The 26,676-nt window shown below is 41.9% G+C and overlaps 1 protein-coding gene and 1 long non-coding RNA gene across 3 annotated transcripts in view; one reads left to right on the top strand and one right to left on the bottom strand.

The window, feature by feature from the left end:
* LOC116057839 (protein NLRC3-like) overlaps positions 1 to 26,676 on the bottom strand; it is a 556,293-nt gene that overhangs the window by 519,934 nt on the left and 9,683 nt on the right. The window lies entirely within an intron of this gene.
* On the top strand, positions 478 to 25,001 carry LOC116061930. Its single transcript, XR_004107854.2, has 3 exons — positions 478 to 631; positions 19,573 to 19,581; positions 24,990 to 25,001. It is a non-coding gene; the product is annotated as an uncharacterized LOC116061930 (long non-coding RNA).

Raw genomic sequence — 26,676 nt, 5'->3', positions numbered from 1 at the left:
GCATCAGACACATGTTGAGGTATCACCTGTTGTTGGTGACAGATCAGACTAAAGAGACTTCAGACATCTGCATTTGGAGACATGGTCCACTCTCTGTTCTCCTTTAACGTGTGTGTGTGTGTATGTGTGTGTGTGTGTGTGTGTTTGTGTGTGTGTGTGTGTGTGTGTGTGTGTGTGTCTGTGTGTGTGCGTGTGTGTGTCTGTGTCTGTGTTTTTTCATATTCGTATGCCATTATTGGTGTGTTATCAAGACACGTTCTCGCTTTTTAGCGTGTTTATCAACGCCGTTTGGCCTCCATTGACTTACATTACCTTGTGATTGCGTGTGAGTTGACGTCGTAGCGAGTAGTATGAAAGGGTGAAACTCCACGTAGGGAGGTTGGTCGGGGGGGAGGATGGGTCAAACACAGGACTTTCACCAGGAGACCGGGGATCGGGTCCCACGTGTCACGTTTCCTAAACCCAACCGCTGCTTTCTTCTCGCTATAACACGGCAAGTGGCGTGTATGTTTACGCCCGCTGTATACAGCGTAGACATACACGCAGATAGCTCAAAATGCGTACAGATAACACGCCACCTGGCTTAAGGAAGTCGGCGTGTATGTTTAAGCGAAGTCATGATGTCATGTTGGTGAGAGAGAGAAAGAGGGACATCTTGAAAATGCATTGAACTTTTATTAATGCTGCACGATTAATCTAATCACAGTCATGATGTCACTCTGTGAGAATAACTAACCTCATAAACTGTGATTTAAGTAAACTAAAAGGTGTTCTGTGTGTGTCTCACTCAGTGTCCACTACAGTCTCCACGTTGTAACAGCCATCAGATTAATATACTGGACCAGTTTCAGAGATTGTTGTTCCTATCAGTTTGTCCCTGTAAGGGCTCTTTTGTTTTGCCCTTGCCCCTGGCAACCGATAGCGTAGGATCCCAAAATGGTGGATAGGCTCAGAAACCTCCCAAATCGTGAGGTATGTCCTCATTCTCAGCAACAGGCTGGAGTTCCCCCTCTCTCTCAGGTTTAATTAACCTCTCCTTCTGTTTCCCTCATCTCAGGGTTAACTAACTCAGAGTTTTCACTAAACCTGCTTTCTGAAACGGACCCCTGGAGACAAACTGTTCAGACTGACAAACTGAAAACACACAAAGAGTTGTTGTGATTTGTACTCAGACAAACACAGAAAACAAGTGAACTGATAGAAATTTAAAACTTCTGTTATGGATTTAATTTTGATAGCTTTACACTGTACAAGAATAAAATAGATGAACTGACCCCAGAGTCTCCAGTCTACAGTTTGGACTCTCCAATCCAGCACACAGCTGCTTCACTCCTGAATCCTTCAGGTTGTTGTTGTCCCCCAGGTTCAGCTCTCTCAGATGTGAGGGGTTGGACTTCAGAGCTGAGGCCAGAGAAGAACAGCTGATCTCTGACAAACTGCATCTCCTCAATCTGAATGAAGATCAGATGTGTTGATGTTTTAAATGTGTAGCTCAACATTACTACGTCCTAATCAATGATCTTTCCCCTAAAATGAGTATTGTTTAAAATTAGTTGTTAGTTCTATGTGCAGTTTTAATATTAATGATATCATGTTTTGCTTTCTTTCTAAATACATTTAAAAAAATGTTATATTACATGAAACAAAGGTACTTTTGTGACTTTAATTGCATATCTCTGACTCTTAAAATGTAAACTGTGTAATTTAAGTTAGAATGAAAGAAAATTACGGATGTATGTATGAAGGAAGCATCAGACACATGTTGAGGTATCACCTGTTGTTGGTGACAGATCAGACTAAAGAGACTTCAGACATCTGCATTTGGAGACATGGTCCACTCTCGGTTCTCCTTTAACGTGCGTACGTCTGTGTGTGTTCAACCCGGTCTCACGCCAGTTAGTGAAATGGTCACATTATTTTGATTTATTTATTCGTGTATGATTTTCAAACGTGACCATTTCACAAACTGACACTGGGCTGATCTGGGGGACGCAACAACGGGGAAATGAAACGCCACAACAACGGGACGGACCACCACACGTGGGACGCGATCCCCGGGTGCAGGGACACGATCCCCGGTCTCTGGGGCACACAACAACAGGGAAATGAAACGCCACAACAACGGGATGGTTGAGGTTACAAAAAGAAGAACGGGGAAAGGAACTGCAACACGCAGGACGTGATCCCCGGTCTCCGGGGTGAAAGTCCTGTGTTGTTTGACCATCCACCCCCCCAACCAACCTCCTTATAATAATAAAATAACGACATGAATGTGTCCTGTACATGAATCAATAGATTCAATAACGTGACCTTTTCACAAACTGCCATGAGACTGGGCTGGTATGTTTGTGTGTGTGTGTGTGTGTGTGCGTGTGTATCTGTGTGCAGATTGATCTCATGATGTGCCGTATGTATGATGTATGTATGACTCTCCAATTCGTATGCCATTATTGGCGTGTTATGAAGACGCATAATCACTTTTTAGCGTGTTTATCAACGCCATTTGGCCTCCATTGACTTACATTACCTTGTGATAGCGTGTGAATTGACGCCGTAGCGAGTAGCATGAAAGGGCGACAATCCACGTAGGGAGGTTGGTCGGGGGGGAGGATGGGTCAAACACAGGACTTTCACCAGGAGACCGAGGATCGTGTCCCGTGTGTCATATTTCTTAAACTCAACCGTCGCTTTCTTGTTCTTTGCGATAACACGGCAAGTAGTGAAAACACGGCAAGTGGCGTGTGTGTTTACGCCCGCTGTATACAGCGTAGACATAGACACGGATAGCTCAAAATGCGTACAGATAACACGCCACTTGGCTTAAGAAAGTCTGCGTGTATGTTTACGTGAAGTCATGATGTCATGTTGGTGAGAGAGAGAAAGAGGGAAATCATCTTGAAAATGCATTGAACTTTTATTAATGCTGCACAATTAATCTAATCACAGTCATGATGTCACTCTGTGTGAATAACTAACCTCATAAACTGTGATTTAAGTAAACTAAAAGGTGTTCTGTGTGCGTCTCACTCAGTGTCCACTACAGTCTCCACGTTGTAACAGCCTTCACTTTACCGACAGTAGAAACAACAGAAGAAGACACTGGGTCTTAAGAAGCTTGGTGTTTTCAGACTTTAACAAGAGGTTGTACAAAGTATATTTAGTAACTTAATCAATAGTTCTTTTATTACACCCATCCTTAATGTGGCATATAAAATGTATTATTTTAATAAGAATTTGTATTTTTCTTATTTGTTCTATTTTTCATTTGTGCTGTTGAACAAACCAAACCAAACTTTCTCCTCTATCATTTAAAAAATCTGTGAAAAAATATTTAACTGTAGTAAACATGTCTCTTGTTTTTTTTCTATTACTTTTCCTTCTCTCTCTTTCTTCATTCTTTATTGTCTCTACTCATTTAATTCTTCATTTCTTCCTTCTTATAGACTATGTTTTTATATTCTATATATTTTGTTGAACTTTTTTAAGGAACCCAACATGTTGAGGGTTTTCTGGGTTTCTTCTGCAAGACATTTTTAATTTACTGTTTTTTTTCGTGTGCTAAAGAAATCAAATAATTAAAAATATGTTTATTTTGAAAAGATTGTTTTTTATTCAATTATTGTTCTATAAATTTTAAGTGTTCTCAGTATTTATATTTAATTTTTTTTTTTGAATGTTTAAGTTGAGAAAAACACATTTCAAAATGTTACTGTTTGGTGCAGTTTTTGTTGTAATCATAGTATTGTAAATCACAATATGACTTTTTCTACAAATGGTGCAGCCCTAATTCTTTTATTTATTTTATTATAAATGTGTTTCACATGTAAAAACAATTTTTAATATTGATTTAATTTTGCAGCACATTGAAGAATAAATCTTTTAGTTTTCTGACAAACACTGATCCAGTTTGAGTCCAGACTACATCAGGAGACAAACTGTTCAGACTGACAAACTGAAAACACACAAAGAGTTGTTGTGATTTGTACTTAGACAAACACAGAAAACAAGTGAACTGATAGAAATTTAAACCTTCTATTATGGATTTAATTTTGATAGATTTACACTGTACAAGAATGAAATAGATGAACTGACCTCAGAGTCTCCAGTCTACAGTTTGGACTCTCCAATCCACAACATAGACGCTTCACTCCTGAATCCTTCAGGTTCGTGTTGTCCCCCAGGTCCAGCTCTCTCAGATGGGAGGGGTTGGACTTCAGAGCTGAGACCAGAGAAGAACAGCTGATCTCTGACAAACTGCAGTTCCACAATCTGAATGAAGAACAGATGTGTTGATGTTTTAAATGTGTAGCTCAACATTACTACGTCCTAATCAATGATCTTTCCCCTAAAATGAGTATTGTTTAAAAGTAGTTGTTAGTTCTATGTGCAGTTTTAATATTAATGATATCATGTTTTGCTTTCTTTCTAAACACATTTAAAAAAATGTTATATTACATGAAACAAAGGTACTTTTGTGACTTTAATTGCATATCTCTGACTCTTAAAATGTAAACTGTGTAATTTAGGTTAGAATGAAAGAAAATTACAGATGTATGTATGAAGGAAGCATCAGACACATGTTGAGGTATCACCTGTTGTTGGTGACAGATCAGACTAAAGAGACTTCAGACATCTGCATTTGGAGACATGGTCCACTCTCTGTTCTCCTTTAACATGCATACGTCTTTGTGTGTTCAACCCGGTCTCACGCCAGTTCGTGAAATGGTCACATTATTTTTATTTATTTATTTGTGTACAGGTCACGATTTTCAAACGTGACCATTTCACAAACTGACACTGGGCTGCTCTGGGGGACGCAACAACGGGGAAATGAAATGCCACAACAACGGGACTGTTGAGGTTACGAAAAGAAGAACGGGGAAAGGAACTGCAACACGCAGGACGTGATCCCCGGTCTCCGGGGTGAAAGTCCTGTGTTGTTTGACCATCCACCCCCCCAACCAACCTCCTTATAATAATAAAATAACGACATGAATGTGTCCTGTACATGAATCAATAGATTCAATAACGTGACCTTTTCACAAACTGCCCTGAGACTGGGCTGGTATGTTTGTGTGTGTGTGTGTGTGTGTCTGTGTACAGATTGATCTCATGAAGTGCCGTATGTATGACGTATGTATGATTCGCCAATTCGTATGCCATTATTGGCGTGTTATGAAGACGCATAATCACTTTTTAGCGTGTTTATCAACGCCATTTGGCCTCCATCGACTTACATTACCTTGCGATAGCGTGTGAATTGACGCCGTAGCGAGTAGCATGAAAGGGCGAAAATCTACGTAGGGAGGTTGGTCGGGGGGGAGGATGGGTCAAACAACACAGGACTTTCACCAGGAGACCGGGGATCGGGTCTCGCGTGTCACATTACCTAAACTCAACCGTCGCTTTCTTCTTCTTTGCGATAACACGGCAAGTAGCGAAAACACGGCAAGTGGCGTGTATGTTTACGCCTGCTGTATACAGCGTAGACATACACGCGGATAGCTCAAAATGCGTACAGATAACACGCCACCTGGCTTAAGGAAGTCAGCGTGTATGTTTACGTGAAGTCCTCCTGTAGTGTTCTCTGTCCTGCTGTTGTTTCTGTCATGCTGCCTGGCCCTGTATCCATACATCCATGCCCGTAACGTTACCGGGGTTAGCTTCTGTTTCAGGGAAAGGGGGCTTTGCTTTCTCCTTTACCTTGTTAAGCTAGGTGCCGCTTTCATCCGGCAGCTGCCTTTAACCTCCTACCTAACAGTCGGCTCTATCGCCTAGTTTTTATTATACTAATAAAGTGTTTTTAAAACCAAAGATACATTTTTACGTGCAAGTAAGTATTAGCCTCACGCAAATTTATCAAGACTAGGCCTACCGGCTAAACTAACGCTAGCTTCATGGCAACCTCTACACCTGGCGAGTCCCCACTCCCCCTCAGGATTTCCTCGTTGTTTAATAATACAAACAAAGAAATTGCTGACCTCAGGGAAGATGTTCGCCGGCTTTCCGAGGACTTAAAAACCAAAGATGCTTTGTTAACCGTCTGCTTGGACGTGGCTCATAATCAGTCGCTCCGGATCTCATCTCTCTCGGCGGCCTTCCAGGATACCGCGCCATGGGACCCAGCGGCCTGCCCACGCCCATCGTCCTGCTCGACACCGGTTATCAAGCCACCCTGGACTGAGGTGGTTTGCGGCCGAAAGAGAGCCTCGGGTAGGGCTCCATCACCTCCTGCCCTCAGCCTCTCCAACCGCTTCAATGCCTTGTCGGAGTCGGAGCCGGCGGCGGCCAATGCGGCTCACCGGGCTCGCCCCGCTTCAAAGCAGACTGACCAGCCGTCGTCACGGAAGACGACTGCTACCGCGCGGCGAAAGCTTCTGAGGGATGCGGTAGTCAGACGGTCCGGTGGCCTACACTGCCTGGATCGGCCAAATGACAACGCTCCTCAAAAACAATCTCCACAACCGAACGGTAAGCAATCTTCCTCTTCTTTTCCCTGCCCATCTGAAACCGACACTGACTGTTTTGCTCCCGTCACCGGCCATCCACACCCCCCCACACCTCGTCCGCTCTTCCCCCTAACCACAGTAATTATTGGGGACTCCATCACAAGAGACCTACGGTTTCATAATGCTGTCACACACTGTTTTCCCGGAGCCAAAGTTGCAGACATCCTGGCTAAAGTTATGGACCTGATACCCTCATTTCCGACCTCTATCAAACGCATCGTGGTCCATTGTGGACATAACGACATGTCCACTCGGATTCAGGAGTGTGAGCGCACAAGGCGAGACTTTACCACTCTCATTGAGGCTTTAAAAAGCACTGGGAAGTCGGTTTTTATTTCGGGCCCACTTCCATCTCTAGGTCGCGGATCATGCCTCTTTAGCAGACTACTCTCCCTTAACACCTGGCTCCAGCTCACATGCAGCACTCACAAGATAGGTTTTATTGACAACTTCAATCTGTTTTGGGAACGTGGCTCCCTGTTCAGCAGGGATGGGATTCATCCCAATACACGCGGAAGCCAGATGCTGCGTGGAAATTTGCACCACGCCCTGCATACCCAGACCTCTGATTGACTGTTTACATCCCGTAAACACTCCCACAAGCACACTGACCAGACACACTCTCCCAAAGTCAATAATCAGAGATACAGTGCTACACGCCCCTCTGTGCTCCCTTCAGAACAATCACCCATTCAGAATGCCATAACCACCGTGTCTGTCCCCCGACTGAGACTGTTTAAACCAAACGCTAACAAAAGAGGTGCTATACTAAACAACCTAATTGGAATTAAAACAACCACTGCAACGATAGAACAGAATAGGAAAATCAAATGTGGACTATTAAATATTAGATCTCTGTCATCGAAAGCATTATTGGTAAACAAATTGATATCAGATAACTACATTGATTTATTCTGCCTCACCGAAACCTGGCTGGGCCATGACGAATATGTTAGTTTAAACGAAGCCACTCCTCCCAGTCATAATAATACCCAAATTCCACGAGGCTCAGGCCGAGGAGGGGGAGTTGCAGCCATATTTGATTCGAGCCTGTTAATTAATCCTAAATCTAAACTAAATTATAACTCGTTTGAAAGCCTTGTTCTTAATCTTCAACACCCAACATGGAAAACAGTACAGCCAATTATATTCGTTGTTGTTTACCGAGCACCAGGTCCATATTCTGAGTATTTATCTGAATTCTCAGAGTTTTTATCATGCGTAGTCCTTCAATCAGACAAAGTACTTATTGTAGGTGATTTTAATATCCATGTGGACGTTGACAGCAATAGCCTTAGTACTGCTTTCAATTCCCTGATAGATTCTATTGGTTTCAGTCAGAGGGTGCACAAGGCCACGCACTGTTTTAACCACACCCTCGACCTTGTGCTAGAATATGGCATCAAAATTGACGATTTAATAGTATTTCCGCAGAATCCTTTATTATCAGACCATTTTTTAATAACTTTCGAATTCCTACTACCAGACTATACGAAATTAAATAAAAGTTTCTACACTAGATGCTTATCTGACAGTGCTATAGCTAAATTTAAGGAAGATATTCCAACAGCACTTAACTCAATGTCATGCCTTAATATAACAGAGGACTGTTATGTTAACTTTAGTCCCTCCCAACTTAATAACTTTGTAGACGGTGCTACGGCCTGCCTACGGACTACTTTAGACTCGGTTGCTCCTCTCAAAAAGAAGATGATGAAGGAAAGGAAACTAGCACCTTGGTATAACTCCCAAACTCGTAAATTAAAACAATTCTCACGAAAACTTGAAAGTAAATGGCGTTCCACCAAACTGGAAGAATCTCGTGTGGATTGGCAAGATAGTCTAAAAAATTATAGGAGGGCCCTCAAAAATGCCAGATCAGACTACTACTCAACACTAATAGAAGAAAATAAGAACAACCCAAGGTTTCTTTTCAGCACTGTAGCCAGGCTGACAAAGAGTCATAGCTCTGTTGAGCCATCTATTCCTATAGCTCTGAGTAGTGATGACTTCATGACCTTTTTTAATGATAAAATTATAACAATTAGAGAAAAAATTCATCACCTTCTGCCCACAGCTTCTAACGGCTCACCATTGGGCGCAGGAGGGCTAGAGAGAACGATAAGACCTGATACTTATTTAGACGGCTTTTATCCTTTAGACCTCCAACAATTAATGTTAAGGGTCTCTTCAGCTAAGTCAACTACCTGTCTCTTAGACCCCATTCCAACGAGGCTACTTAAAGAAGCACTACCCGTGGTCAATACCACATTACTAGATACGATCAATATATCCTTATTAACGGGTCACGTACCGCAGTCTTTTAAAGTAGCTGTGATAAAACCTATTCTGAAAAAACCCACCCTCGACCCTGAGGTCTTAGCCAACTATAGACCTATATCTAACCTCCCGTTTCTCTCCAAAATCCTTGAGAAGGTAGTCGCTAATCAACTGTGTGACTTTCTGCATAGAAATAGTCTATTTGAAGACTTTCAGTCAGGATTTAGAAAGCATCATAGCACAGAGACGGCACTGGTGAAAATCACTAACGACCTTCTAACTGCTGCTGACAAAGGACTTGTCTCCGTACTTGTCTTATTAGATCTTAGTGCTGCATTCGACACTATTGACCATACCATCCTGTTACAGAGACTGGAACATTTAGTTGGCATTAAAGGAATCGCACTAAGCTGGTTTAAGTCCTATTTTTCTGAGCGATCCCAATTCGTTAATATTAACGATAAACCATCCAAATACGCTAAAGTTAGCCATGGCGTTCCTCAAGGCTCAGTGCTTGGACCAATTCTATTCTCTTTATATATGCTTCCTCTAGGCAATATTATTAGGAAACACTCAATTAACTTTCACTGTTACGCAGACGACACCCAATTATATCTGTCAATTAAGCCAGACGAAAGCGGTCAGTTAGCTAAACGTCAAGCGTGCATTAAAGATATAAAATCCTGGATGACCCACAATTTTCTGATGTTAAACTAAGAAATTCATTATCTAAATATATAGCTACCCTAGATGGTATTGTCCTGGCCTCCAGCACTACTGTCAGAAATCTAGGAATCATTTTCGACCAGGATCTATCCTTTAACGCCCACTTAAAACAAACCTCAAGAACAGCCTTTTTCCATCTTCGTAACATTGCCAAAATCAGGAACATCCTGTCTCAAAACGATGCTGAAAAACTAGTCCATGCATTCGTAACTTCCCGGCTGGACTACTGTAATTCTTTACTATCAGGCTGCTCAAATAAGTCCCTCAAGACCCTCCAGCTGATCCAGAATGCTGCAGCACGTGTTCTGACAAGAACTAACAAAAGAGATCACATTTCTCCTGTATTAGCTTCTCTGCATTGGCTTCCTGTAAAATCCAGGATTGAATTTAAAATCCTTCTCCTGACCTACAAAGCACTAAATGGTCAAGCACCATCATACATAGAAGAGCTCTTAGTACCTTATTGTCCCACTAGAGCACTGCGCTCCCAGAACTCAGAGCTGCTTGTGGTTCCTAGAGTCTCTAAAACTAGAATGGGAGCCAGAGCCTTCAGCTACCAGGCTCCTCTCCTGTGGAACCAGCTCCCAACTTGGGTTCGGGGGGCTGACACCGTCGCCACATTTAAGAATAAACTGAAAACCATCATCTTTGATAAAGCTTATAGTTAGGGAGTGAGGAGTTGCAGCATAGTAGAGTAGAGGGAGGCAGGAAGTACAAGCCCGTTCCGGCAGGGGAGAGTACGAGCCCGGTCCAGGGCCCCTCTCTTTAGCCTGCCTCTCTTAGTTATGCTATTATAACTCTAGACTGCTGTGGGAAGCTCTTTCCAAGGACACAATGAGCCGCACCGTCTTCACTCTTTTCACTTGTCTCCTTTTGTGTGCATCTTAGTCCCAGAAATGCCTGTTACTAACCTAGCTCTGGGGAGTTATCTCCCCGGAGTCCCTTTGCTTCTTCTTCACCCAGAACATCGCCTTGGAATTGGGTGGCACCTACACCGGGGTCCCAGGTGCAGCGGCCGCTATGGACTTACTACACCCTGCTACGCTCTGCAATCCCCCGCAGTGTCCGACTGCGTCCTGCTGCGTCCAACCACGTCCACCCAGGCTGCTGTGCCACACTACACCCCGTAACCTGCTGTGCCCTACTATGACATGAACTACTACGACTACCATTGTGATCATTGCTTCACTATCTTTATTATGACTATTATTGCCACCATTCACCACTCCCCCAAATAGGGCCGTCAGACACAACCTACTAAGAGTCTGGGTCTGTCCGAGGTTTCTTCCTAACAAAAAAGGGAGTTTTTCCTTACCACTGTCGCAATAGCTACTGCTAATGCTTGCTCTTGAGGCAACCACTGTAATAGTTGGGGCTTCGTAAACTACAGAGTTTGGTCTAGACCTACTCTATCTGTAAAGTGTCTCGAGATAACTCTTGTTAGGGGTCCAAGCCCGAGTCTGTACAGAACGGGCAATAGCAAAGCTATGCCGTTCGTACAGCAGGGCTGTAGAACCCTATTGTTTTTCTACTGATTATTCATCATCATCATTATTATTCTTCTCCGCGTAAAACTCAGACTACAGCCTAAACCGTACATGTTGGGGGGTTGCCGTTTTCAGGACTAGTCCCAAACGCCGCAAGGACCTCAGGCACAAACATTCACCCCCTTCCACCACTAGGTGGCGCTATAGCAGAATAAACGCGTTTGGCCCTATAACTCCCACACCGTAAACCTCACATTTAAAAACCATATATCCACGCGTTCCCTGGATCCAACTGAATCACGTGATATAGGCCACGCCCATTTCCGCCTAGACTTTTATGCGTGAAAAATCGCAATTTATCAAAAACCTACTTTTTCGAACTCCTCCTAGACCGTGCGACCGATCTGCACGAAACTTGGACCGTAGCATCTCCAGACCGACCTGACAAGAAGTTAATAAAAAGAATTTTGATAGGACTAAAATTTCGCATATTACGCACGAACAAATTTGTGTAGCTAACTATGAAAACACCAACTTTGCCATATCTCGGCCAAAATAAATGCTGTCAACGCCAAACTTTAGATTCTTATTTGCCATGACGCTCTGGAGGTGCCCCACGCGTTTTACGAAGATTGGTCACTAGGGGGCGCTACAAGTACAAAAAGTTTATATCTCATGAACGGCTCATCTGATTTTTACAAAATTTGATGGGCACCATCTAGGGACACTTCTGAGGCCATGTCTAGAGTGGGGTACTGAGGGGTCAAAGTGGGCGTGGCCTATGGGACCCAAGTCTAGATTCACCACTTACACTAATGTGAACAACTTTACAGTTACAGGGTAGATAGACAATGGGTCATGGACCACACCTACCAAAAATTACACATGTGGACCACTAGGTGGCGCTATAATGTTTTTTTGCCTTTATCTCCCACATTACACATTGCACATTAGAAAACCATACATCCACGTGTTCCTTGAATCATGGTGAATCACATGATATAGGCCACGCCCATTTTTGCTTAAAATCTTTTTCGCAAAATCGCGCAATGCGCAAAACCAACTTTTTCGAACTCGTCCTAGGCCGTGCGACGGATCAGCTCGAAACCTGGTAGGTAGCATCTCGTAGCAGATGGACCTGACCAAAAGTTACTCAAGGAATTTTGCTACGTTAAAGTTTGCGCATTTGACGACCAAACAAAGTTTCATAGCTAGCTACCACACACGTATCATATCATATCTCAGCCAAATTAAAAGTTATCAGCAAGGAATCCTTGTTCAACATGCCACTACGACGCTCTGTACCAAATTTGGCGAAGATCGGCCTTCAGGGGGCGCTATAAGCAACGTTTATTTGTTTTGGCCAATGACTCAATGCATTTAAATGGGAAATTTTGCAATTGCAATATCTCTGCCACAGTACATGCAATCAACACGAAACTTGTGGTGCTCGTTCGGCATGCGGCTCTGAGGCTCAGTACCAAATTTGGCGAAGATCGGCCATTAGGGGGCGCTATAATCAACGTATACATGTTTTGGCCGTTTTACTCAATTTTAATGGGATATTTGCAATGGAAATGTACCACAGACCTTGCAGCTCACACTTCTCAATATTTACTGATGTTTGCCTCCTACCGTTAGGTTTTTGTTTTCATTTTTGCGTGCTCCTTTGGTTTTTTACAATAAACAAACTTCTTAACCCACCTGACAAAGTTTCTACAACCTTCACAGTGGACAAATGCAACTCTTTTCTCTCACTTTTTAAATCCAATATCAACACCATTCGTAGGCGGCGATACCGTGCAATTAAACATTGCAATTGGTGCTAAGTGGAGCACCTGTCGTAGCGTGATCGGTTATGTCGGTGGCATCGATGCTTAATTTCCCACGAAGCACCCACGGAGGAAAACATAAATCGGCGCCTGTGACGCCATTTACAACAACTTGACCACCTCCCCCGCTCCTTCAACCACCACACCTGCCTCCCCCCTCCACCCTCTCGGTCACTCTCTCATTTCTCTCAGCTGTGTCCCGCGGTCAGGGGGGTTAAGAAGTTTGTTTGTTGTAGAGAATTCTTAAAGGCGGTCCGTACACGCGTGGAGGTGAACAGTCGACCGCTACTTTTGCGACGGCAACGCACCGCAGACGTCGCGGCTCGCGCCTCTCGACGTTTAGCGACGTTTGCCTCCCCGCCGCCCGGCTTCGGGTTCCGCTTTCGCGCGCTCCCCCGGGCGTCGGGGGCGACTGGCGTGGGTGGCTTGGGCCCCGTCATAACTGCTTGCAGTTCTAGTTATGATTTGTTACTATAAATAAAATTGAATTGAATTGAATTGAATTGAATTGAATGATGTCATGTTGGTGAGAGAGAGAAAGAGAGACATCATCTTGAAAATGCATTCAACTTTTATTAATGCTGCACGATTAATCTAATCACAGTCATGATGTCACTCTGTGAGAATAACTAACCTCATAAACTGTGATTTAAGTAAACTAAAAGGTGTTCTGTGTGCGTCTCACTCAGTGTCCACTACAGTCTCCACGTTGTAACAGCCTTCACTTTACCGACAGTAAAAACAACAGAAGAAGACACTGGGTCTTAAGAAGCTTGGTGTTTTCAGACTTTACCAAGAGGTTGTACAAAGTATATTTAGTAACTTAATCAATAGTTCTTTTATTACTCCCATCCTTAATGTGGCATATAAAATGTTTTATTTTAATAAGAATTTGTATTTTTCTTATTTGTTCTATTTTTCATTTGTGCTGTTGACCAAACCAAACCAAACTTTCTCCTCTATCATTTAAAATACTGTGAAAAAATCTGTAACTGTAGTAAACATGTCCCTTGTTTTTTTCTATTACTTTTCCTTCTCTCTCTTTCTTCATTCTTCATTGTCTCTACTCATTTAATTTTTCCTTTCTTCCTTTTTATAGACTATGTTTTCATGTTTTTATATTCTATATATTTTGTTGAACTTTTTTAAGGAACCCAACATGTTGAGGGTTTTCTGGGTTTCTTCTGCAAGACATTTTTTATTTACTGTTTTTTTTCGTGTGCTAAAGAAATCAAATAAATAAAAATATGTTTATTTTGAAAAGATTGTTTTTTATTCAATTATTGTTCTATAAATTTTCAGTGTTCTCAGTATTTATATTTAAATTTGTTTTGAATGTTTAAGTTGAGAAAAACACATTTCAAAATGTTACTGTTTGGTGCAGTTTTTGTTGCAATCATAGTATTGTAAATCACAATATGACTTTTTCTACAAATGGTGCAGCCCTATTTCTTTTATTTATTTTATTATAAATGTGTTTCACATGTAAAAACAATTTTAATATTGACTTAATTTTGCAGAACATTGAAGAATAAATCTTATAGTTTTCTGACAAACACTGATCCAGTTTGAGTCCAGACTACATCAGGAGACAAACTGTTCAGACTGACAACAAACATTACATTACATGTCATTTAGCTGACGCTTTTATCCAAAGCGACTTACAATTGCTATATATGTCAGAGGTCACACACCTCTGGAGCAACTAGGGGTTAAGTGTCTTGCTCAGGGACACAGTGGTTGATTTATTGCAGTGGGAATCGAACCCGGTTCTCCCACACCAAAGGCATGTGTCATATCCACTGCGCCAACACCACCACCACCCAAAACAAAGACTTGTTGTGATTTGTACTCAGACAAACACAGAAAACAAGTGAACTGATAGAAATTTAAAACTTCTGTTATGGATTTAATTTTGATAGATTTACACTGTCCAAGAATAAAATAGATGAACTGACCCCAGAGTCTCCAGTCTACAGTTTGGACTCTCCAATCCACAACATAGACGCTTCACTCCTGAATCCTTCAGGTTGTTGTTGTCCCCCAGGTCCAGCTCTCTCAGATGGGAGGGGTTGGACTTCAGAGCTGAGACCAGAGAAGAACAGCTGATCTCTGACAAACTGCATCTCCTCAATCTGAATGAAGATCAGATATGTTGATGTTTTAAATGTGTAGCTCAACATTACTACGTCCTAATCAATGATCTTTCCCCTAAAATGAGAATTGTTTAAAAGTAGTTGTTAGTTCTATGTGCAGTTTTAATATTAATGATATCATGTTTTGCTTTATTTCAAAATGCATTTAAAAAAATGTTATATTACATGAAACAAAGGTACTTTTGTGACTTTAATTGCATATCTCTGACTCTTAAAATGTAAACTGTGTAATTTAGGTTAGAATGAAAGAAAATTACGGATGTATGTATGAAGGAAGCATCAGACACATGTTGAGGTATCACCTGTTGTTGGTGACAGATCAGACTAAAGAGACTTCAGACATCTGCATTTGGAGACATGGTCCACTCTCTGTTCTCCTTTAACGTGCGTACGTCTGTGTGTTCAACCCGGTCTCACGCCAGTTCGTGAAATGGTCACATTATTTTGATTTATTTATTCGTGTATGATTTTCAAACGTGACCATTTCACAAACTGACACTGGGCTGCTCTGGGGGACGCAACAACGGGGAAATGCAACGCCACAACAAAGGGACGGACCACCACACGTGGGACGCGATCCCCGGGTGCAGGGACACGATCCCCGGTCTCTGGGGCACACAACAACAGGGAAATGAAACGCCACAACAACGGGATGGTTGAGGTTACGAAAAGAAGAACGGGGAAAGGAACTGCAACACGCAGGACGTGATCCCCGGTCTCCAGGGTGAAAGTCCTGTGTTGTTTGACCATCCACCCCCCCAACCAACCTCCTTATAATAATAAAATAACGACATGAATGTGTCCTGTACATGAATCAATAGATTCAATAACGTGACCATTTCACAAACTGCCAAGAGACTGGCTGGCATGTTTGTGTGTGTGTGTGTGTGTGTGTGTGTGTGTGTGTACAGATTGATCTCATGATGTGCCGTATGTATGATGTATGTATGACTCTCCAATTCGTATGCCATTATTGGCATGTTATGAAGACGCATAATCACTTTTTAGCGTGTTTATTAACGCCATTTGGCCTCCATTGACTTACATTACCTTGCGATAGCGTGTGAATTTACGCCGTAGCGAGTAGCATGAAAGGGTGAAAATCCACGTAGGGAGTTTGGTCGGGGGGGAGGATGGGTCAACCACAGGACTTTCACCAGGAGACCGGGGATCGTGTCCCGCGTGTCACGTTTCCTAAACTCAACCGTCGCGTTCTTCTCGCTATAACACGGCAAGTGGCGATAACACGGCAAGTGGCTTGAATGTTTACGCCCGCTGTATACAGTGTAGACATACACGCGGATAGCTCAAAATGTGTACAGATAACACGCCACCTGGCTTAAGGAAGTCGGCGTGTATGTTTACGTGAAGTCATGATGTCATGTTGGTGTGAGAGAGAAAGAGAGACATCATCTTGAAAATGCATTGAACTTTTATTAATGCTGCACAAGTAATCTAATCACAGTCATGATGTCACTCTGTGTGAATATCTAACCTCATAAACTGTGATTGAAGTAAACTAAAAGGTGTTCTGTGTGCGTCTCACTCAGTGTCCACTACAGTCTCCACGTTGTAACAGCCTTCACTTTACCGACAGTAGAAACAACAGAAGAAGACACTGGGTCTTAAGAAGCTTGGTGTTTTCAGACTTTACCAAGAGGTTGTACAAAGTATATTTAGTAACTTAATCAATAGTTCTTTTATTACACCCATCCTTACTGTGGCATATAAAATGATTTATTTTAATAAGAATTTGTATTTTTCTTATTTGTTCTATTTTTCATTTGTGCTGTTGAACAAACCAAACCAAACTTTCTCCTCTATCATTTAAAAAATATTTAACTGTAGTAAACATGTCTCTTGTTTTTTTCTATTACTTTTCCTTCTCTCTCTTTCTTCATTCTTTATTGTCTCTACTCATTTAATTCTTCGTTTCTTCCTTTTTATAGACTATGTTTTTATGTTTTTATATTCTATATATTTTGTTGAACTTTTTTAAGGAACTCAACATGTTGAGGGTTTTCTGGGTTTCTTCTGCAAGACATTTTTAATTTACTGTTTTTTTCGTGTGCTAAAGAAATCAAATAAATAAAAATATGTTTATTTTGAAAAGATTGTTTTTTATTCAATTATTGTTCTACACATTTTAAGTGTCCTCATTATTTATGTTTAATTTTTTTTTGAATGTTTAAGTTGAGAAAAACACATTTCAAAATGTTACTGTTTGGTGCAGTTTTTGTTGTAATCATAGTATTGTAAATCACAATATGACTTTTTCTACAAATGGTGCAGCCCTATTTCTTTTATTCCTTTTATTATAAATGTGTTTCACATGTAAAAACTATTTTTAATATTGATTTAATTTTGCAGCAAATTGAAGAATAAATCTTATATTTTTCTGACAAACACTGATCCAGTTTGAGTCCAGACTACATCTGGAAACAAACTGTTCAGACTGACAAACTGAAAACACACAAAGAGTTGTTGTGATTTGTACTCAGACAAACACAGAAAACAAGTGAACTGATAGAAATGTAAAACTTCTGTTATGGATTTAATTGTGATAACTTTACACTGTACAAGAATAAAATAGATGAACTGACCTCAGAGTCTCCAGTCTACAGTTTGGACTCTCCAATCCAGCACACAGCTGCTTCACTCCTGAATCCTTCAGGTTGTTGTTGCCCCCCAGGTCCAGCTCTCTCAGATGGGAGGGGTTGAACTTCAGAGCTGAGACCAGAGAAGAACAGCTGATCTCTGACAAACTGCAGCGCACCAATCTGAATGAAGAACAAATTAAGTAAATAAAAATCCAATTAGTGTGTTGATGTTTCAAATTCAATTCAATGTTATTTATAGTATCAAATCATAACAAGAGTTATCTCAGGACACTTTACAGATAGAGTAGATCTAGACCACACTATTATTTACAAAGACCCAACAATTCCAGTAATTGCCCCAAGAGCAAGCATTTAGTGCGAAAGTGGTGAGGAAAAACTCCTTTTAGGAGAAACCTGGGACAGACCCAGACTCTTGGTGGGCGGAGTCTGACGGTGCCGGTTGGGGGTGCGATGAACAGTGGCAATAATAGTCACAATAAAGATAATGGAGCTATGACTAGAAATAGTAGTTGTAGTAGTTCATGGTGTAGCAGGACACTGAAGGGCGTTGGGTAATCAATGAGCTTTTCCCAAAAAGGAGTAGAGACTGTCATTGTGTTGTTATGGATCATCATAATATCAGCCCTCTTATTCTGTCACATTTCCTCTTTCTCCGGCCCTTTCATTACCATTCTCTACCTGTTCACCAGATTCATCTGAATTTATTATGATTTTGGTGGTTTTGATTTGTAATTCTTCTCGATGTCTCCTGTGCTGCATATCAACTCTCTGTCTGAACTGCATGTATTTTTATAATAGAAAAAATGGAAGTCAGCCAGAAATCATTGTTGATGGGGAAAGGATCCAGACTGTGTCACATTTTAAATATTTGGGAATAATTGTGGACTCACAGCTGTCCTTTAGGAAACATGTAAAACAGGTGTGTAAAACTGTCACATTTAATTGAAGGAACTTTAGATATATTAGAAATCAGCTCCCCTTACATGCAGCAAAAGGTTTTATGCACTCAATGATTTTTTCATTCATATCATACTGTATCACAAGCTGGTCACAAGCTGTAAATAACAACACTTGCTCCACTGCAAACACTTTATGAACAAACACTCAAGGCATTGGACAAAAAGCCATCAAGTTATCATCATTGTAACATAATCCAAAGACATAATCTCATGACCTTTGACAGTTTAGTGTTTCTTGCTGATGTTAGTCTAGTCTATAAAGTAATCAATGATCTGGCCGCTCCGCCATTAAATGAGTTTGTGTCACTGCGTTCAGGCACTGGGAGGAGAACTAGGACGACCAACAGAGGTGACTGTACAGTACAGAACAGATCTACAGAGTCAGAAGATCAGTCTTCTCTGTTAGAGACACAAAGTATTATAACTCAGTACCAAGAGAGATCAGAGAATGGAACAACTTTGCTGGTTTTAAATTAAAGTTGAAATCATGCTGAAATCAACCCAATCATGCTCCCATCAATCATCAACCCAAACAGCCAATCTTGATGTAGTGAAGTCCTGTTGTAGTGGTGTCTAAATGTTGGGATGTTATTGTTGGTTCTATTGTTGTGGTGTTTTAATGTTGTGAAATTGTATTGTTGCTGTTGTCTTCATGTTGTGGTTCTTGTTGTCAAAGTAGTGTTTTTGTGTTGTGGTTTTTTGTTGTTTGTTGTTGTAGTGGGTGAGTTTTAATACTGTGAAATCTGATTGTTGTCTTTTACTACAGTGTTAGATTTCCCTTTTGACAGAGATGTTATTCTCTGTTTCCTGCCCAGGGACTACAGATGGAAATTAGCTTATAGCTAATTCTGGTACTGATAAGGAGCTGTGGATTGCCCCTGTCAAATAAATACATAAATAAATAAACTGTTACTGATGTTCAAGAGCTGTTTTACAGAAACACAAAAATCACCAAAAATAGTGGGGAAAATATATAAATCCTTTTTTTTGGGTGTGATTAAGAACAGTCTTGTTTATGATTTATAATCTAAATGTGTGTGAAGTGTGTATCTTTACTCTAATACTGATGGCTTCAACTTTACATTGATTTATTGTGTTTTTAATCACATCTGGACTTACCGAGCCTTTCTGCAGTTCCTCACAGCTGGAATCAATCTCAGTTTTCCCTCCACTGATGTGTTGTACTGACTCAGGTCCAACTCATCCAGAACCTCCTCTGATATCTGCAGCATGTAGGACAGAGCTGAGCAGTGGATCTCAGAGAGTTTCTTCTTTGATCTGTTCTCTGACTTCAGGAACTCTTGGATCTCCTGATGGACTGAGTGGTCGTTGATCTCCGTCAGACAGTGGAAGATGTTGATGCTTCTGTCAGGAGAGATCCCATCACTGTTCCTCTCCTTCAGGTTGTTGATGGCTCTCTGGATGATTTCTGGACTGTTGTCTGTCTGACCCAGCAGGCCTCCTAAGAGTCTCTGGTTGGACTCCAGAGAGAGGCCATTAAGGAAGCGGACAAACAGGTCCAGGTGGCCATTTTTACTTTCAAGGGATTTCTCCATGGCTTTCTCCAGGAAGTCATCCAGAGATGGGTAATTGTCATGTTCACTGTCACCATGGCTATCTTTCTTCCCAAAATACTTAGAAATATTCTTGAGAAAAGACTTTGGGTTGAAGCCTTCCCCCAGGAAGTCCTTGAGTACCTGTGTGTTCCTGTTGGTGTAACAGTGGAACAGGTAGACTGCAGCCAGAAACTCCTGAACGCTCAGATGAACGAAGCAGTAGACTGTTTTCTTGAAGATCACACTCTCTCTTTTGAAGATCTCTGAACAAACTCCTGAGTACAGCGAGGCCTCTGTGACATCCAGACCACAGCGCTCCAGGTCTTCTTGGTAGAACATGATGTTTCCTTTCTTCAGCTGTTCAAACGCCAGCCTCCCCAGCTTCAGAAGAACTTCCCTGTCAGCCTCCGTCAGTTCTTGTGGACTCGTTTCATGTCCCCCAGCATACTTGAGCTTCTTCCTCTTTGTCTGAACCAGCAGGAAGTGTGAGTACATGTCAGTCAGGGTCTTGGGCAGCTCTCCTCTCTGGTCTGTAGTCAACATGTGGTCCAGAACTGTAGCAGTGATCCAGCAGAAGACTGGGATCAGACACATGATGTGGAGGCTCCTGGATGTCTTGATGTGGGAGATGATTGTGCTGGACAGCTCTTCATCACTGACTCTCTTCCTGAAGTACTCCTCCTTCTGGTCGTCAGTGAAACCTCGTACTTCTGTTACCCTGTCAACACACGCAGGAGGGATCTGATTGGCTGCTGCAGGTCGGGAAGTTATCCAGACGAGAGCCGAGGGAAGCAGCTTCCCCTGGATGAGGTTTGTCAACAGCACGTTGACTGATGACTTCTGTGTGACATCAGAAATAACCTTCCTCTTGTTGAAATCCAGTGAAAGTCTGCTTTCATCCAGGCCGTCAAAGATGAAGAGAACTTTAGAGCCAGCGAGCTGCTCTGCTGTGACCTCCTGTAATGTTGGATGAAAAACACGGAGCAGCTCCAGAAGACTGTACTGCTCATCTTTGATCAAGTTCAGCTCCCTGAAGGAAAGAGGAATCACCAGATCCATATCTTGGTTTTCCAAACCCTCGGCCCAGTCCAGACAGAACTTCTGCACTGAGAAGGTTTTTCCAACGCCAGCGACGCCGATCATCATAACGACTCTGATGTGTTTCTGTTGGTCAGGTAAGGCTTTAAAGATGTCGCTGCACTTGATTGGAGAGTCATGGAGGTTCTCCATCTTGGAAGCTGTCTCGAGCTGCCTCACCTCATGTTGGGTATTAACTTCTTCACTCAGTTCATCTGTGATGTAGAGCGCAGTGAAGATCCTGTTGAGGGGGGTTCCACTACCTGTTTGATCAGCTCCTTCAGTCACACGTTCATATGTCCCCTTCACACTGATCTTATGTTTATGTTTAACAACGTACACTGTAAGGAAATACAAGTCTATTTATTAATAGTGTTATTTTTAGTACCAAAAACAACAATTATAACAATAAAAAGGAATGACAACGGAGGGATTAGATTTCTCTAAATGTAATGACACAAGAAGAATCCTGTTTTGAGACATGAAGACATCAGCAGACAGATGGACAGTCTTACTTGTTCTGGATCTTTCTCCACACTGGGGACAGCAGGAGTCTCCTGATGAAGCAGACTGGTCCCAGTATGAGGTGATGCACTGTCTGCAGAACCAGTGTCCACAGCTGGTAGAGACTGGATCCTTCAGGACGTCCTGACACAAAGCACAGCAGGACGGCTGCTCCTCCTCACAAACATCACTCCTCTCCCTCTTTCTGTCAACACATTTATTTATTAAATGACTTGTTGATTGAAAAAAAACCTCAAAGCTCAGATGTTTTAAAAGTGATGTTACTATTCTGTTTGAATTCAGTCTGTAATGAAAATGTTCCTTTTATCTAAACTCTCCTGCTTTCATAAACACTAATAACTGCTTTTCCTCTCCGACTGTCTTATTAAACATTTAGTGATCTGTCTGTAGTTTGTTTATTAAAACAAACTCAAGACTTCCTGCAGCTCCTTCACAGTAAAAGTCCTCCCTTAAAGAGAGCTGATTATGTCCTTTTCTGTTTCCCAGTCACTTTGAGCAGCTTAGCTTGAGTCCGTTAGGTTTGAACTGAGGTTAGAAGTAGTCTGAATATTGAGGTACACCAGCAGTCTCAGACACACAGCATGTAACAGAGGAGTCTCAGGTTCAGGTCCAGACTGGTTCCTTCTCTGTAAGTCATTCTGTTTAATGTATCTTTCTATTGTCAACTATCAAATGAATAAATGTGGCCCAAATCTACATTGGACCAATTCTGCTCCTTTCTTTACTACTGTGATGTTCTGTTGTTTATCTGGGGAAAGGGAGACCTCTAGTGGTGACTCCTAACGTAATGTAATGTTTATTTGTACTAGCAGTCCAGCCGTAGCTCGATGATACATGGTGAAGTAAACGGTCACATATTTTTCTCTCTTAACTTAAGTTGGCCAGAAAAACGTTTGCCTGTAAGTACGAGCTCATCCATTTATCTTGACATTAGGTACTAATAATACTATTAATGAAATCCTTTGTTAATGAAATGAAGTTGGTTCTAAATGTGTATTTGGATCGTATAGGCTAAGCGCTAGCATCGTAATGGAATTTCCCATAGAAGTTAGCCTTAAGCTAACAAATTTGTTTTTAACAACGTCTGTAACCAAATGAAATACTGAGATGTATTATATGTTCTCTGTAGTTTTACAGTGCTTCCTGAGTAAAGTTTGGAAAGGATACACAAGCTTCAGTCTTTGCCTTGGGGACCGTTCGGTATTCATGGATTGGACCACCGGAGGAAAATAGGGGAGGGTCATGTCTTTTTATTATTTGTTGAGGGGAGGGTCACCCAATCCAACATTTTATAGTCTGGGTGGGGGGGGGTCACAAAACTTTTGTATTCATAAAACAGCAAAATTTCAAAGTGGCTTGTTTGGTGCATATTTATCCATGTAGCTTTCAGTCTCGCCCCCCTACTCTAGCAGATGGTCTGACCCCATACGCGGAGTTTGCTGGGGGGGGGGGGCACTGCCCCCCCTAGTGGCTTAAACAGGTAATTGCATTGTTTAAAAAATGTGTGGAATAATTACATCTGGCATGACCAGATATTAAATAAATATCGTAAATAACACAAAACAACTAAATGGTGGTAGGTAATATATCAGATTTCATATACTGCTTTAGTAAAAAAATATTACCTGTCTGACGATGGGAGCAGCAGGACGCAAAAACCAAAGTTACTGTTGCACTAGTCGGGACATCTTGCCGTGCCAACGTTGCAATAAAGGTTTCCTAAATGCCATGTATATACATGTGATGTCAGCTTACTAATTGATTGCGGGTTTTGTGTAGATTTGGACTTTTATACGTTTATTCCACTTTGTTAAAACGGTGAAGTGGAGAGGCCTCGTTCACCTGTTTGGAGCTGGCTGGTGAATGGGACGCTCGTATCAGCCTTGCTGGATACACCGTGACTCTGTTAGTGGATCTCCTGATTGCTGTGGATTACTTTTTTTTGTATCATTGGATTACGGAAATTACGCAATTGGATTTCATGAGGGCGAATTGTTAAATTGTTACAATGTAATTTAAAAGCCAGTTGAGGTGGTTCGGGCATCTGGTAAGGATGCCCCCTGGGCGCCTCCCTAGGGAGGTGTTTCAGGTACGTCCAGCTGGGAGGAGGCCTCGGGGAAGACCCAGGACTAGGAGGAGGGATTATATCTCCAACCTGGCCTGGGAATGCCTCGGGATCCCCCAGTCGGAGCTGATTAATGTGGCTGGGGAAAGGGAAGTTTGGGGTCCCCTGCTGGAGCTGCTACCCCCGCGACCCGTTACCGGATAAGCGGAAGAAGATGGATGGATGGATGAATGGTAATTTAAAATCTGTTTTAAAAATAAACATATAGCCTATGTTTTGGATAATGTTCAGCTTTGGCAGCTTTGTGCTAAAATATACAATGACTGAGGAAGCCTAGTGACGAGTCCATAGCAACCAGAGTTGAATTGGTTATATCCCAGCGTCCTTTGCTGAATGGTCTCAATGTTTTATTGTTTTATTTCATATGAATACTAGGTTACTAGAGGAGTAACTTAGTATTTGAAGTAATGCAGTAATGCAGGAAGTGTGCATTTAGTTTCCATGCTTATTGTGTTTCCACAACAATGTTAGTGAGTAAATCTACTGAAATGGCCCCCCCACCATAACAGAGGAGTGGGATGTGTAAGATGAGAATGCAGAGGTTAACTCCTGTATGTCATGGCTGTTAAAAATAAGTGGCATCTACACATCTTTACCAAATGCTAACCAGTACAGAAGGCATCCATTTATTGATGGGGAGGGTCATTCCTCTTTTTGCAATCATTTTGGAGGGTCATAGAAATTTAGTTACTGGTGAAGGGAGGGTCAAGTCTATTTTTACTAAAGGTCCCAAAACTCCTCCGGTGGCCCTTTATATAAATAACAAACAGTCCCTTGGGGAAACTGTTAGCTATCTGCTGAGCTAATGTAGCAGGCTAGGTCGCGCCACACACACAGAGGAAGAACAACTACTGTCTGTGGATGTTTGTTCTTCACCTTCAAGAACAATATATTGTGGCGAGAACTTATAGATCTTTAATATACAAACACACAATCACAGGAAACATTAGCAGAGGAAACTTAAAATGCGTCATATAAATGAGTTGGTGTCAGATCTCTTACTTTGTGTCTGAGGGTCCAGGTTCAGCACTGAATAATGGAGGTTCATCTCTGGACAAGTTACTCTTCATAGACTGACAGCCAGATACTACAGACTCTGCTCTCCGTCTGTTGTTCTGGAGTCTGCAAACACCAAGAGGTTTTATTTTTATTGCTTGAATCCTTAAATTCTCTTCTTTTAAAGCCAATTCTGAAGCTATTAACACACAAACTACTGCTACTGTCAATAATTAGGATTACAAATGTATATTAAAGCTGCAAGCAGCGATGGACGGGCCCTTGCGCCTCGGCACGGTCACCAGTTATAAAAAGGGGCGTGTCTAAATTATAGGGGCCGGGTCAACCCATCACCAATTAAAAAGGAAGTCTCTGCTGAGTTCAATGATACCTCACACAATGGTCAACCTTAAATCGTTCAAATGTTATGAAAGGGGGCGTGGCTTAGACATAGGGGGCGGGCCTAACCATCACCAATGAAGAAGGAACTCTCTGCTGAGTTCAATGACACCTCACACAAGACCTTAAACGGTACAAATGTTATGAAAGGGGGCGTGGCCTGAGTAAGTGGGCGTGGTTATATTATAGGGGCCGGGTCATTATCACATGTATACCACACATTCTAAGTTTCATGTAAATCGCATAATGTTTGTCATATAAGGCGCATTTCCTGTTGCCAGCGGGGGGCGCTATGACTTTAAGTAAATATCGGCCTTTATTTGTCCTCAGGGTTGGACTCTTATGAATCCTGAAAAGTTTCGAGCCAATCGGACAATGTACACTCGAGTCACACCCACTTCCTGTTTCGGCGGCGAAACACACAAAATGGCCGCCCCGCCACGGCCACGCCCTATGACGAAAAGTTTTTCTTTTAACAACTTTTCATCTTGAATGTCTTAAGATGGTACAGACCGAATTTGAAGTTGATCAGATGAAATCTTTAGGAGGAGTTCGTTAAAGTACGACATGTGGCCAAAATCGCACTAATTTCAAACATTGAAATCAAAATGGCGGACTTCCTGTTGGGCTTAGGGTATGGCTTCAATGACGTCTTTTGTACATCTTGACATGATACATATGTGTACCAAGTTCCGTGAGTCTACGTTAAACACACTGCAGGGGCTCAATTTATTTAACTTTGTAGGGGGCGCTAGCGAGCCATTTTTGCGCGCCTATTCCCGAAACCCTTAAAATACGTAAATCTTCACCAGACTTGATGCGACCGCCAAATTTGGTGAGTTTTTGAATATGTTAAGCCCCTCAAAAAGCCAATTCATTTGCCGGGTAAAGAATAATAATAATTCCTTCAGTTTCAATAGGGCCTTCACCGCTGTCGGCGCTCGGGTCCTAAATATTCCTTTTAGATTGGCTACTCAGCATCTGATCTCAGCTGGTATGAACAGACTGATTAGATAACATGGACGCCTAAATGTAAATAGCTCTGCTTCACGGTACTTTCTCCTCCAGTGTATTTTCACTGAAAAACTTCTTCAGCAAGTTTTGGGCGTTTTCACACATACCTCATTTGGTCCGGACTTTCGGACTTTTCAGTTTGATCCGAACCAAAATTAGAGGTGTGAAACCTCCCCCGGACCACGGTCCGGATCAAAAGACCAAATTTTGGTCCGACCAAAAGAGGTGGTCTCGGTCCGGACCAAACTGAACCATGGTCCGGTCCGTTTACAGTGTGAAAGCATTTTTTGGATGGTTCCGACTTTCGGACCAAATAAAAGGAGCTCTGGCAGGCTCTCCTTGTGTTACAAGACCGGGGAAAAGCTCCTTTAAGGAATAGCTCGGTGCTTAGTGTGTAGGCTACATAGAGTGAGA

Source organism: Sander lucioperca, chromosome 23 (assembly GCF_008315115.2).
Source record: "Sander lucioperca isolate FBNREF2018 chromosome 23, SLUC_FBN_1.2, whole genome shotgun sequence".
In the NCBI taxonomy this organism is placed as follows: Eukaryota; Metazoa; Chordata; class Actinopteri; order Perciformes; family Percidae; genus Sander; species Sander lucioperca.
Note: the sequence above shows the minus strand (reverse complement) of the source record. Positions and strands in the feature narration are given on the sequence as shown.